The sequence below is a fragment of the Eretmochelys imbricata genome, chromosome 3 (genome assembly GCF_965152235.1).
Source record: "Eretmochelys imbricata isolate rEreImb1 chromosome 3, rEreImb1.hap1, whole genome shotgun sequence".
Lineage (NCBI taxonomy): Eukaryota > Metazoa > Chordata > Testudines > Cheloniidae > Eretmochelys > Eretmochelys imbricata.
The window spans coordinates 83,024,774-83,039,704 of record NC_135574.1 but is presented as its reverse complement, the minus strand read 5'-3'; the positions used below and the strand labels follow the sequence as shown (position 1 = coordinate 83,039,704).

General features: G+C 42.2%; 1 protein-coding gene across 1 annotated transcript in view; it reads right to left on the bottom strand.

The window, feature by feature from the left end:
• AFG1L (AFG1 like ATPase) overlaps positions 1–14,931 on the bottom strand; it is a 133,859-nt gene that overhangs the window by 14,312 nt on the left and 104,616 nt on the right. The window lies entirely within an intron of this gene.

Below are 14,931 nucleotides of genomic sequence, written 5' to 3'. Positions count from 1 at the left end.
GGTAAACTGCTTAGGAGTAAAACAGAAGTTTGGATCTGTGACCTGACACTCCAAGGAACCAAAAAGGAACCTTTCCTGGTTGGTTACTATGCAAAATTGGCTATTTCCAGCATTGGTCACCCTCTCTGTAGGAGTCTTCCATCGGGTCAGTTGGACCATACACCCTAACGATGATTGATTCTGGAGCTCTCCCTGCAGTCGACAGAAGATAGTGTTTGCCTCAAATACATTACATCTGCAGATATACTGAGGCCCCTTTTTAGAGCAATAGGCCATCTGTGGAACTTTCCATTTTTGGGTTAGAGTGTGATAGACTACCAAGGTACGCACATTGACATGTTCCTTGTAGATGCCATCTTCAAGGTGACCTATAACCACCTGACCCAAAGTTGAATATATACAATTGTAACTTGAGGATTAACAGGTTCTTGCCCCAAGATCAGGTCCAGTTAGATTACTGTAAAATTATCATATAATTTGGGAACCCAAATGTACACAGGTGCAACACTCACACTATAGGAACTCATATATATATATATACACACACACACAATTAAATGATTTATTAATAATTTAGCAAAGTTATACACACACAAACTCAACAAGGCAGATAGAGAAAGTACATTTAGATGGCCATACTTACACCCTGGAATGTTAACCATTATCTCTCTCATCACGGTCACCGTCCTCATCTTCCCCAGTGGCCATCATTCTGGCCCCTCCCAAGATCTACATCTCTCTACTTGCTGCCCCTGGGAGGTTACTTTTATAATAGGTTATGCTGATGTTACCATGTCCAATGCATATTCAATAAAGGTCCTTATTTGTATTTCCTACCCTTAAGGTGTCAGTTTTCTATAGGTTAGTATATGTATGATGTTACACGTCAATTTGTTACCATGGCGCCTTTGCGGTCGGACATTCTGTCCAGAACCTTCCAGATGCTGGCATTAGCTATGTTCTGTGGGTGGCTGATGTCGGTATTCTGGACAAAATTCCCCCTCTTGCATGCTACTTTCAGTTCCCTATAACTTATGAGTTACTTAAATTTATCTATGCCAAAGGTTATAGGCCTCAAGCCTCACACTATCTATTAAAGCCAAATCTTACAGGATAAAAGCCTGTAGGTTCCTCACAGAATAACAAAGCAATGAGTATAATATAGGTAAGCTGGCCCACTGGGCTACAGGGGACTTGTTCTCTTAAGTCACTTATGTGCTTTTGAAAATTCCACCAGTGAGCTTCTTAACTTAGTACTAAGTCCCTACCTCTCTCTCTCTCTCTATTTTAAACGCTTGCTACATCTGCTTTCATATTAAAGTTAATCTATTCAAGCCAGGGACAGGGTCTTCCTATAAATATGCACATCCCCAGCACAGTGGGGCCCCAATCCTGATTGGAGCCTTTGAGAACTGCTGCACTACAAATAATAATATAATGTAAATTACAGTTTGCAGGTTACAAGGAGGCAAAACAACTTTCAAACTAAAAACATAGTGGGAACACTTTGAAAGATATGGATTGCTGTATTTTTTTTTTTTTTTTTACTTTGCTGTAGAATAGTATGTGATCTAGTGGTGAGAGACCAGGACTGGTAGGAATCCTTGGTTCTCCGCCAGTATGACTTATGTTGGTCAAATCACTTAATCGTTGTTCTTCAGTTTCATAGAATCATAGAATATCAGGGTTGGAAGGGACCTCAGGAGGTCATCTAGTCCAACCCCCTGCTCAAAAGCAGGACCCATACCCAATTAAATCATCCCAGCCAGGGCTTTGTCAAGCCTGACCTTAAAAACTTCTAAGGAAGGAGATTCCGCCACCTCCCTAGGCAACACATTCCAGTGTTTCACCACCCTCCTAGTGAAAAAGTTTTTCCAAATATCCAACCTAAACCTCCCCCACTGCAACTAGAGACCATTACTCCTTGTCCTGTCCTCTTCCACCACTGAGAATAGTCTAGAACCATCCTCTCTGGAACTACCTCTCAGGTAGTTGAAAGCAGCTATCAAATCCCCCTTCATTCTTCTCTTCTGCAGACTAAACAATCCCAGTTCCCTCAGCCTCTCCTCATAAGTCATGTGTTCCAGACCCCTAATCATTTTTGTTGCCCTTCGCTGGACTCTCTCCAATTTATCCACATCCTTCTTGTAGTGTGGGGCCCAAAACTGGACACAGTACTCCAGATGAGGCCTCACCAATGTCGAATAGAGGGGGACGATCACGTCCCTCGATCTGCTCGCTATGCCCCTACTTCTACATCCCAAAATGCCATTGGCCTTCTTGGCAACAAGGGCACACTGCTGACTCATATCCAGCTTCTCGTCCACTGTCACCCCTAGGTCCTTTTCCGCAGAACTGCTGCCTAGCCATTCGGTCCCTAGTCTATAGCTGTGCATTGGGTTCTTCCGTCCTAAGTGCAGGACCCTGCACTTATCCTTATTGAACCTCATCAGATTTCTTTTGGCCCAATCCTCCAATTTGTCTAGGTCCCTCTGTATCCTATCCCTGCCTTCCAGCATATCTACCACTCCTCCCAGTTTAGTATCATCCGATTACAGTGGGGGATGTTGAAATGCCCATATAGATCCTAGGAGACCTGGCATGCCTTACAGCCGTGGCTCATGAAACCTTATATGGGAAACCTGGACAGCAGTAAGGAGAGGTCAATAACAGACTGAGTATGTGCCGGATGACAGTAGAATGTGCCTTTGGCAGATTAAAGGCGCTCTGGCGATGCCTTTATGCCAGGCTAGACCTCAATGAGGATAATATTCCCGTGGTCATAGCCGCATGTTGTACATTGCATAATCTTTGTGAAGCTAAGGGTGAAAGATTTGCTCAGGGGTGGAGTGTTGAGGCAGACCGCTTGGCTGACGTTTTTGAGCAGCCAGATACCAAGACTATCAGAGGAGCCCAGAGGGGGGCAATTCGAATCAGGGAGGCTTTGAGGCAACTCTTTGAAATTGAGAACCAGTAATGTCTATCTCTGTGATTGGTGCTGCAGTGTTACATTACATGTAGTTTTCCTTGGAAACAATGGTGACATTTGGGGCCTTACATTCCAGTAAGCAAATGATGAAAGTGCCTGTGTAGGTATTGGTGGTGCCTGCTATCTCAATTTGTAGGAAACAAATAAAGATGAGTTACCATTCAAAATCTTTGCTCTTGTTGCACAAGAAACAAGACACACACACAAACACACACAAAGATGCCTGGTGGGAAAGGCGGAATCAGGGAAGGGCAGACTTTCAGAGCTATCTGTAGGTCCCGCTATCCTTTTGAAAGTTGTCCAGGGCATGGAGTGAAAGGGAAACCGAGAAGTCCCAGAAAGCGGAAAGGACTGTAGGTCAGAGTTTGGGACAGGGTATAGAAAAGAGTTCTGAATGTGCTGCAGGGGAGAGCGGGCACGCATCTGCTCAGTCTGCAGCATTATTAAGGACTTCAGCATCTTTGTTTGCTCCTCCACGACTTTAATCATCCTCTCAGTAGCATCCTTAACAAACTCCTGATTTTCTTTTCTGTCCTGCCTTTCAGCTTCCCTCCACTCCTTGTGTTCCCTTTTCTCTGCATTGGAGCAATGCAGTGCCTCCTGGAACGTGTCGTCTTTGCTCCTTCTTGGGCGCTTTCTCATCTGGCGGAGACACTTGGCTGGTATGTGTGGGGTGTTCCTGAAGGCTACATCTGCTGAGGCAGAGGGAACAATCCACAGAAACATGATTGTTATGTTCATGCACAGCACTGAAACATTTCAGTAAAATACACCTTTTGTAACATAACAATCACTTTCTCACTGACCCTTGGCAAGCACACATCTCGGTGAACACCCGAAGTGTGGTGAGTGTTGGCTGGGGTGCAGGTCACTCTACATGGGGTAAAGGGCACTTTGCAAGGGTTGCAGTGCAGCTGACTAGGGAAAAAATTCTCCCAACCTTTTCCACAAGTGGGGGTCATTATAGCAGACATCTCACTGCTTAGGGTAAGCAGGGAAGCAAGGGCACATCTACTACACACTTGTGGCTTCCGCCCTGGTCCCTGTGCTGCTCACCTGTGTGCTGCTTTGGTCCCTGCCCAAGTGACTGCCGAATGGCGTGGAAAAGTTTCCTACAATGGGGGAAGGAACAAAGCAGTTCTGCCAAGGAACCTTTGGCAGAAGATTGCTGAGTACCTCCAGGAAACTTTCCTAGAGATCTCAGCATGCATCAACACCCTGTTCCGCTGTACTGATTAGCTGTACAGGGGAATGTCCAGCACACAGAAACACAGCCAGCTTTGTATATTTCTATACCCTGAACCCACCTCCACACTACACAAACCACAGCCACGTTCCAGGCATCTCCTCTCCTGCTTCTTGCTTGCTGAAGAGCAACTGCTGAGACTGGTAGACACCTCCAGAGTGGTGAACAGTTCCTGGCTGGCTACCTGCCCCACCGGACGACCCTGCCAGGAGCTCCACTTGGTCATCTAACTCCACCTCTTCATCAATGACTTCGTCCTCAGGGTTAGGTGCTCTTTACACCACCTCCAGGCCTGCCGAAGTATCCACGGGGCTCTTGGCAGTGGAAGTGAGGTTGCCACCAAGGATAGTGTCCAGTTCCTTATAGAACCGGCAGGTCTTAGGTGCAGCATTGGAGCGATGGTTTGCCTCCCCCGCCTTATGGTACACCTGCCTCAGCTCCTTTATCTTTGCTCTGCACTTCAGCGTGTCCCAATCATAGATCTTTTCGCAGAAGGTATCAAAATTCCTACTGCTCAAGCGCAGCTGGGACTGCACAGCCTCCTCTCCCCATATACTGATCAGATCCAGCAGTTCTGCAATGGTCCAAGCTGGAGAACATTTGCTGTGATAATTTGCCATGGTCACCTGGGAAGGTGTGATGAGACCTCTCCATGCTGAGCCAAAAGGAAATGGAATTTCAAAAATTCCCAGGGCTTCTACGTAGGAGGGGCAGATGGTTGTTTACCTGGCTGCAGGGCAGTGGAGTTCAAACTGCTGACCAGAACGGTCAGGATGGGCATTGTGGGACACCTCCTGGAGGCCAATTAAAGTGATAAAATCAAGCGTGGTGTCAACACTGGCACTTTGTTGACAAAAATTTTGTGCAAAAAGCCTTATGTCTCTCGTCGGGGTGGTTTTATTTTGTTGCCAAAACAAGGCATTTTTGCCGCCAAAAGTTGCATCGCAGTGTGTATGCATTCACTGCTTTGTCGACAAAAGCTGCCTTCTGTCGACAAAACTTTGTAGGGTAGACAAGGTGTTAGGTCGACATAAACTGCATTATGTCGACCTAACTATAGTGTAGACCAAGGCTAAGATGTCCTTTGGATACTTTTATGTAAGTGAATAGTGCCAGCAGAGGGCAGCATTTGCTATGCATAGGTGACAGCATCTTTGAAAGGTGCATCAGGCAATATTGAGAGCAGCTAGACTATGTTCTAGTCCTTAAGAATAAGGAGAACTTTCCTATATCTAGAATGTATACTTCTATCTATTTAATTTATACTAGACTAAGACTGAAGAGTCACAGTTGTCACAGTTATCCATTTTAAAACTAGGTCAATGTAAATAAAACAGAATGGAAGAAGCAGCAGAGGAAAAGAGACTTTCCATAGAGTCATGAAAAACTTCATGTGGCTTCAGTCTCATGAGATATTTTATTTACAATTTTATAATTTCCAGTTGGCAAATTTGAAAATTTTACATCTAATTAGTATCTGTGCTTTTAAAATAAACGAGGGAGAAATGTTTATTTGACCTCTCTATATATTTACATTATCATAGCTCTTTGACTGACCAAATGTGTAAGGAAGGAAAGATGTTGTTTATTAAACATTTTGTTAATTTCAAGGCATCTGGTCTAATCCATCTGAAAGTCTTCTAAAATCTGGTAATTAGTGATAATTATAGGTGCTATTTAATTGACAGGATCCTGTTCCTTAGGCTCCAGTTTAATTGCAACCTTTTTCTTAACATACTAGCTATGTGGTCTACCTCACTTTGCAAACATTTTGTGTATAATATAGCACTTTGTGTGGTATATAGCACCTGACATAACTAAACTTTGCAACACTCTTGTCATGTAGCTAAGTTTATTCTTCACATAGAGGTGTAGTGACAGAGAGAGAGAGAGAGATTAAGTGACCTATCCAAGGGCACAGAGAGTGGAAGGGGCGTCAATGTCACCATTAGAACTCAGGAGTTGCATCTCAGTCCTATGCTCATCACCTCTCTCAGGTACCTCTAATTAATTAAGTCTGTTTATTTATTTGGAACAGAAGAGGATGTCGAAGCAAAGAATAGATGTTTGATAAAAACAGACAGCTATATTCTGGAACATCACCCAACACTGAGAAATGTCTTGGTACAGAGAAAAACAAAATTATAGCATCAATTCCAAATGGTAGAAGATTACGTGCAAGTCATGGCAGTTTCTGAACTATCAGCATGAATCTTTAGTGGGTCTGAAGTACAGAAAGGTTGCTACACATCATGATTTTGTTAAAGCAAACAAAATAGGTTAAACCTCTTTCATCCTGCTTTGTTATAAATTATGTTCTTGAACACTGTCACATGAACCAATAAACCAAATAATTAATTGTATATGTTTGTCTTATCTTTCTGCTTTCTTGATCCTATGTTAGTTGATCATAACTGAGAATTCTACCTATTTCAGGACTTGTATCATGACAGATTGAATTGTCCCTGAGTTTACCCAAGACCCAAATTTATGACATATTGCCACAGAGAACAAGTCTGACTTTGTGCTCAGTCGGTAAATAATTACTTGTTTCTACAACTTATGCAAGAGAGTTGATCCTCTCACACATCCTCTCCAGCATAAACCCATCAAAGAATTTTGGCACTCTGGAACATGCAAGGGCTCTAGCAGATTTGAGAAAAATCTGTAATGTATTAAATTCATTGCTGTGCTTTTGTGCCAAGGAGATGATCACATATCAGACCATATCAGCTGGCATATGCTTGTCTGGGAAAACTTCACCTGATATCTTCTGAGATGTTGCTGCAACATTACAGTGCAATCCATAAGAATTTCCAAGGACAACTGATACTCACTGATACTCTGAGTCATTTTTCCTGTCCTAAATTATGTAATGTTGTTGGATATGCTAAACCAAGGATAAATGAGAAAAAGACTTAATTAATGTTCTGTATAATGCTTTGAGGACCTCAGGGGAAAGGTGCTACAGATACAAAGACGTCTACCCACACTATTTTATTTTAGGTAAGACAACATCAGAGATAGATTAGATAGAAAATTATCCATGGCAATGGTAGCTACTTTCTGTTATAAAACCGTGTTTTCAGTTGCTTATAACTATACTGTAAGCAAAGTTTGGCCTGAAATTTTCCATACCAGATGGCTGCCTCAGACTGATTTTTTCTGGAAAGTTTCAGCTAAAACCATTCTGCTGCTTGAGAATGAAGCTAAGAAAAAAAAATATTGTTCTGCCCAGGTTAAATTTTGATCACTGTTTTATTGAGACGTTCTAGTGCCGCCATCGCCATGCTTTGGAACAGTGACATGACGTGTGCCAGGAGAACTGCCCTAATGTTACGCACACGTCTTGAGCTGTTCTGTGGAAATCTGGGAGCTGCGTGTGGAGCTGAGAGCCCAGGCTCACAGCCCCCCACACTGCCCCTCTTCAGCTGTTGGAAGTGCTCCTGGTGAGGACACATGCCACCGACAGAAGGAGTGTAGTGTGGACATCAGCCACCAGTGGTTGTAAGTCGATCTAACATATGTTGACTTATGTTTCTAGGGTAGACATGCCCATTAATGTAGATCAGTCCTCAGTATAGTTAGATCCATAGAAGTTAAGGCCAGAAAGAACCATTAGATCATCTAGTCTGACCCCATGCATATCAAGCCATTACATTTCACACAGTTGCCCAATAATCTGTGGTTGGTTAAAGCACATCCAGCCTTGATCTGAAGACATCAAGAAATGGAGAATCCACCAACTTCCTTGGTAGTTTGTTCCAGCAGTTAAAAAGTTGTGTTTAATTTCAAATCTGAATTTGTCTTGCTTCAGCTTTCAGCTACTGTTTTTTGTTAGGTCTTTCTCTGCTGGATTGAAGAGCCCATTAGTATCTGGTCTTTTCTCCCTGTGAAGGTACTTGTACACAATAATCAAATCAGTGCTCAATCTTCTTTTTGATAAACTAAACAGATTAAGTTTTAGATTGATTTTTAAGTCTCTCACTGTAAGGCATTTTCTCCAGTCCTGAGGTCATTTTTGTCTCTCTTTTCTACACCCTCTCCAGTTTTTCAACATCCTTTTAAAAATATGTACACCAGAACTGAATGCAGTATTCCTGTGTCTATCTCACCAGTGCCATATACAGAGATAAAATAACTTCCATATTCCTACCTACTGCTTCCCGGTTTATACAATCATGGATCACATTAGTTCTTTTTGCCACAGCATGACACTGGGCTCTCTTGTTGAGTTGCTTGTCCACTATGATCCCAAAATCATTTTCAGAGTCACTGCTTTCCGGGATACAGTCCCCCAGTCTATAGGTGTGGTCTGCATTCCTCATTCTTAGATGTATAACTTTGCATTTGGATGTATTAAAACAGTTTATTTGAATGTATTTGAATACAGCCAAATGCAAAGTTGTATTTCTAGGAAAGAGGAATGCAGTGACACAGATCACTCTATGCTGTAAAACTGCATGGTCTCTTACCCCTTTAGTGGCACAGGGAGGACAACAGCCATTAGGTCAAGTGGTAGAGGTGTGTGCTGCGGATCTAAAGGTCCCAACCCACTGATGACCGAGGTGGGGGTCAATATGGTTCCACATAATGGAACTTCTGTGTTTTTAGTTTGCTTTTTAAAAAAACCTAGGAAATTACATATGAAAATAACTTGGTCAAAAGAAGATTATTAAGGTTGCAATATCAAGCACTCAAAAATTAGGAATTGCCAAAAGTAAGGTTGCTCATGCTCATCCCAGTCTTCCGCCACCTCCTCTTCCCAGTTCCTTACCCCTAAGCTCCACTTCCCAGACCGCATCCCTGCCTGCTGTGTTGTACCCTTCCATTGTAATTCATATATGGCAATGGGGTGAAGTGGCTTCTCTGAGCGGTTTCACTCATTGTTAAGAGGAGGAGAAGTGAGAACAAAAGGCAAAATTAAAGTTGGAATTGGAACTTTCCCTGAGCATTGTCAGTATCAGCTGTTCAGGTTTTTTTTTTAAACTAAAACCTCATTAGTTGATTTTCACATATTTATTGTAAAAATTAACTCTCAATACTCTGAATTTTAAATTTATAACTTTTCTCGTTACTGTTGTTTTAAATTACTCACAGAAACTTATGACTGTAAAATAATTTTTTATATGGAAAGTTTCCTAAGTTCACTTTTGCTTTTATTAAACAAATTTCTACCACTAGGCCTGCTTTTGTCCATCCACTGTAAAAAAAAAATAACAGAAGGCCCTAGGGAAGAAACCTGGTGGCATTTCCCCTAAATCACTCTATGGGAAGACAGAAGTTTGAACCTTGGTGGAACAAACAAGAGATTCCACAGTAGAATTTTTAGGCCCTCCTGAGATCCACATGGATCTCAGGGAGATGGGCAGGAGGCCAGTACCTTTGGCATGAACTCAGCGTTTCCCTATCCACTATCCTATGGTTTCTAGGCAGCATAACTCATCCTGCTCTTTCCCAACTCAGCCCCCAATAATGGAGGCTCTACAGTACATGGGAAACACAAAAATCTCAATGGAGCCTTGGTTACCTCAAAAATCAACCATCAAACTTTCCACAGAATACCCAAAGGCATTAGCCTTCACTGGAGATCAATGAATAAAAAAAAATCTGGAGTTTATAAACAAAATAGTTTTTGAGATAGTAAATTAAAAATGTTAGACCTTTTCTGAAAATTAAAATATTATCAAAATATTATCCTCTCTCAGGAAACTGAACAGAAAGGTATTATTTTTGTGTTTTGTTTTTCAGGAGAGTGTATGTAAAAAAACCAAAGTATATGGAGTTTGCTATCATGTCTCTCTAATAAACAACAGAGTTCAAAGATGATATTTTACTGAAATGTATTTGTTATTAGAAGTATTTTCATGTCATCCCTACTTCATTGCTCTAGGAGTAAGAAAGCTGTTGGTATATTGCTCAGATTCTCAGCTCAAAAGAAAATAAATTTTTTATTTTGCACAAAAACGAAGAGTATGTGTCTTTCTGGAGGTATGTAAAACATGTTGAAAATTGTCAAGATCTGAGGTCCAGAAAACTTGCCTTACAATAAGAGACGAAAGGAGATCAATCTAGCTAGCTTACTGAAGAGAAGGTCAAGAGGTGGCTTGATCAGTCTTTAGGCATCAGCACACTAGAGGACTCTTTAATCTAGCAGATGGATATGTAACAAAAGCCAGTGGCTGGAGCTGAAGTCAGCAAAGTTCAAATTAGAAACAAGGCACACAATTTTAACAGGATAAACCACTACTGGTTTGGCACAGATTTCCAAAGGATGTAGTAAAATTCTCCATCACTTGGAGTTTTTAAATCAGAATTGGCTGACTTCTAAAAAGAAAAAGTGGGTGTGGTAATATCTTTTATTGGACCAACTTCTGTTGCTGAGAGACAAGGTTTTGAGCTACACAGTCACTCTACTTCAACCACAAATTGTTGGACTAGATTCAGGAGTTCAGAGTGAAATTTATGGGTTGTAATACAGGAGGCCAGACAAGATGATCATAACAGTCCCTTCTGGGATTGAAACCAATGGATTTAAAGGTAAAATTGCCTGGCTTCACATTTTGATTCTGGTTTTGTCAGACGGGAGTGAATCACGGTTTCTGAAACCTAACGCTTTTGGTTTGCTGAGATGGATCACATCAGAGCTGGCAGGTTTTGCAAATCTTATTACTATGTTTCATCCAACAATTTGTGTCATAATGCAGACAACCTGAATAATTAAACAGTAGTACGCTGACATGTTACTTTTCATATTTGAGTAAGCTGTGTCATCCTGACACAGAAGAAAGGTAGGGAAGTTTAGTTATCTGCAAATAAAAATATTAAGAGGGCAATTTTATTTTTTTTAAATATTACTTCATACTACAAAATTAGAGAAGAAACAAGGTTGGGTCCAGCACAGTCTATTGTGACACAAGGACCCATTAGTACCAGCTGGCAAAGGGTTCAATGTTCTATAACAGCAACTCCTATCAGCCTGACAAACTGACTACACCTAACACACTGCTTTCATAATATTTAGGTCATGTGAGGTGTCTAATAAAAAGGCCATGTGAGCTGTCTAATACAACTGTATATCATATAGAGCCTCAATCATTGCAAGATGACTGTAAGGATATTTAAAGAGCTATGTTTATGTACTGAAAATATGTTTTTGAGTCTGTGTCCCAGGCATGGTTGACAAACAGGTTTTGCCAGACAAAGGGATGCATGTTCACCTATTGCCTAGGTTCACATGTAGATTAAGCATCGTAAACCAACACAATGGAAGTCCGTTTTGGACTCAACACCAGTATGTGAAAACAACTTGGAGCCAGCACACCAAGAAAGGAACCAGAGGACTCATCCTGACTCTGGAGGAAAAACAATGAGTTCTGGTAAATACAAGGAGAAGCAAGGACATTTTGTTATCCTGCATTGAGGAAGTAAATGGACAGTGTGTTTACACTTATGAAAACAGGATCTCAATGAAGATTTGGTTGAATGCACTGAAAAAGGCTTAAGGATGCGATAAACTTATTTAGACAAAAGGTAAGACTGCTAAGGTTAGTTTAGTTTTGAAGAAGTATGTTATACTTTTGCTTTATATGTAACCATTTCTCTTTCCATTATCCTTGTTCACTATCTCTTAAATCTTAGCCTTTGATAATAAACTTGTGATTGTTTTCACTATAACTATATCTCAGTGCTGTGATGTTATAAAGGACCTGATCCGGAGTTGTACCAGTCAAGTTGTACGTATACTGTTCTCTTGGGGACAAGAAACCAGGTAATTTCTGTGGGTATCCAGTGACAGGGGCTGGATACTATAAGGGAACGCTTTCAGAGGGGGCCAGGGGCTGGGGTGCACCTGTTGCTAACCTGCAAGGCAAAGTAAGGGCTAGCAGGACCCTGAGGAGATTGTTTGGGTGGTTAATGGGCTGGTGGGGTCAGGGAGCTGACATCCAATTAAGTACATGCAAATCTTCCTCTCGCCAGAGACAGGGAGGTAACAAGGTGACTCTCAGTCCTGGGTACCCTGAGAAAGTGGCACATCTATCTACAACTTCTGGAATGTAGAAATCCCAGAAGCCCATGAATGCTGGCTCTGGGTAGGCCAATCTTTTTAGTCTGAAGGTCAATTTGTTGCACAAGTCTCCTTTTTCTTTCAGCCCCCAAAATGTTTTATACTGGGAAAGACTGCACAGTGTAAGTGAGGAGTGATGTAAGTCTAGGCCAGGCGTTATTTCTCCCTTGGTTGGGAGAGCTGAAAGCATCAAGCCAGTGTGTGAAAGTATTTTGAGTAAAGCACAAGAGTTCCAGAAATTCTTCTGCACCTCCTCTATCCCAATAGCAAGTGGTTACATAACACATCACCCATTTTTATTTGCAATGATGGTTCTCTAACAACTATCATCACTGCATTGGGGGACCTCTCCTACCCATACTATTAGAAGAGTTCATGGGTTTCCACCCTCCCTGCTCCCCAGCTCCTCCTTTAGCCTTTTTTTTTTTTTTTTTTTTTTTTTAAACGCGAGGGGGTTTGGTTTTGGGATACCTGGTCCCTTTGTTCTTGCTGGTTCAGTTCCTGTATGGAGCAGTCCCCCAAAAGAGCCCAGTAACGTTAGCTGCAGCCCCTTTAAATTTCTTTTCCCAGTCAGCCCCATCTAGGACTTAATGAGCCTGCTTCTATACTATTTTTAAGATCCAGGTTGTCATATGGTGATGGGGGGGGAAGGGAGAGAGATTCCATCTCTGAGCAAGGATACTTGTTGGATGTCTAATTCTGTATTCTGCAATTCCTTGCCTAGCCATTCAAAGTCTCCTCCTTCACGCTCATTGAGTCCCAATTTCTCTCCCCAACTCCTAGTCTCTCCCTCTCCCCAGTCCCAGTCTCCTTACCCAACCAGTTCCCACTTCCATCCCATTCCTCATCTGATCCGTCTTGCTCCTTGTTCCAATCTCCTTGTCCAGCCAGTCCCAGTTCTCCCATCACACCCCAGCTCCTTGCCAAATCTGTCTCTCCTCCCCCACTGCCCAGTTCCTCCCACTAGTTCCTAGTCCCCGTCTCCTTGCCCAGCCAATCCCAGTCTCCTTGTTGCTCTTCCCCCAGTTCCTTGTCCAATTTTTTTGTTCTGCACCCCCAGCCAACTGGCTCCCAGTCTCCCATCCTCTCATTTCCCTCACTGGTTCCTAGGCCCAGCATCCCTTCCCCTGCGTCTGAGCCTTCTTGTCCAGCCAGTCCCAGCCTTCCCAATTCCAACTCCCAGTCACAGTTTCTCTCCTCTTCTCCAAGCCCAGAATCCTTGTCCCAATCTACTCCTTTCCCTTCAGTGCTGGTCTGGCTTTTCCCACCGTGTATTCAAATCAGATGGCTTCCTCCATCCAGCTGCCTGGGTGCCAACAGGGGCATGATCAAGAGCATAGGAGAGACAGGTTCCCTGCTCTCACTTCCAATGCCTGGTCCCACTCAGGCCTGAAGCAGCTGGGAGCAACCCTTACAGGGAAGGTCCTTTTGAGCCCCTGGCCAGGAGTGTGCTCAGTTGCTGTGTGGGGAGGACTCATGTACAGTCTGGTCAGCGCTATGAGGGGATGGAGCATGCTCAGTAAGGAAGTTCAGAGATTTTAGTTGTTAAGCTCTAGCAAGTCTCTACTGAGCATGTGTGGACTGTGATTTTTCAAAGGCTTATAACTTGGTCAAACTCAGGTGGATTTTCACAGGGTTGGCAAAAAGCACATCGCTGACATAAAGGCAACCTTCTGCCAAATTTCAAGTTCCTACTCCATAGCCTGGGGGCACAACAGCATTTAACAGAAAAGGTCTCCATTTTTAATATAGGCAAAACAACCCATTTTTCCCTAGCCTCGTTCTCAGAAATGACTGAACCATTTTGTCTGAAATGTTCTAGTCCACTTTGAAGTAGACACTCAGCATGGGAAATTTAAGCCCAAATGGTTAAAGTTTGCCATAGTTATAAACACCTGAAAACAGAGTCTTATAATAACAAGTGTTTGGTATCACTAATAATAGGCAGTGCTACCAGCCATGCCCGTAACACAGTTACGTAACTGGCTAATGTTATAATTTTAGAGTCCAGCTGACAAATTATCACTGCACTAAACTTTTACCTCTAGAGACCTATCTTCAAACCTGGGTTAGGTCATGTCTGAACAAGGACTTCATGGAACATCTTTAACTTATGACTACATCACATAACTAGCAGAAAACTTGGCACTATTCATCATCACTGGCAATCTTTGCTTAGAAGAGGCACAGAACTGAATAGCAGGCAATGACAGAGATGTGCAATGATAGTTGCGTGGAGAAGCTTGCACAGCACCTGTCTTATGCTTTGAAGTGCCATCAAACCGTCACTTGAATGAGCATCAAGTTTACCCAAAATTTTAAACACATTATAATTTTGTTTACACGTGGATGTGTTTTGAGTTTTAATATTCAAGCAATAAAACTAATTATCCCAGCCACGTAATTCTATTTAGATTTTTAATTATATTCTAGGTTGCCTTCAAGAGATTATTATTGCACCATTATCCGTAAGGAAACGTACATAGGCGTTCACCCTTTTTTACTTTTGAATTCACATCTTTTTTTGTAAGTTTTAAAAAACCATCTTTGGGATACCTGGGGTTTGGAAAATACGAACTTTAAAAAAAAGCCCAACAACTTTGAAAAGACTCAGTGTTAAACTGATCT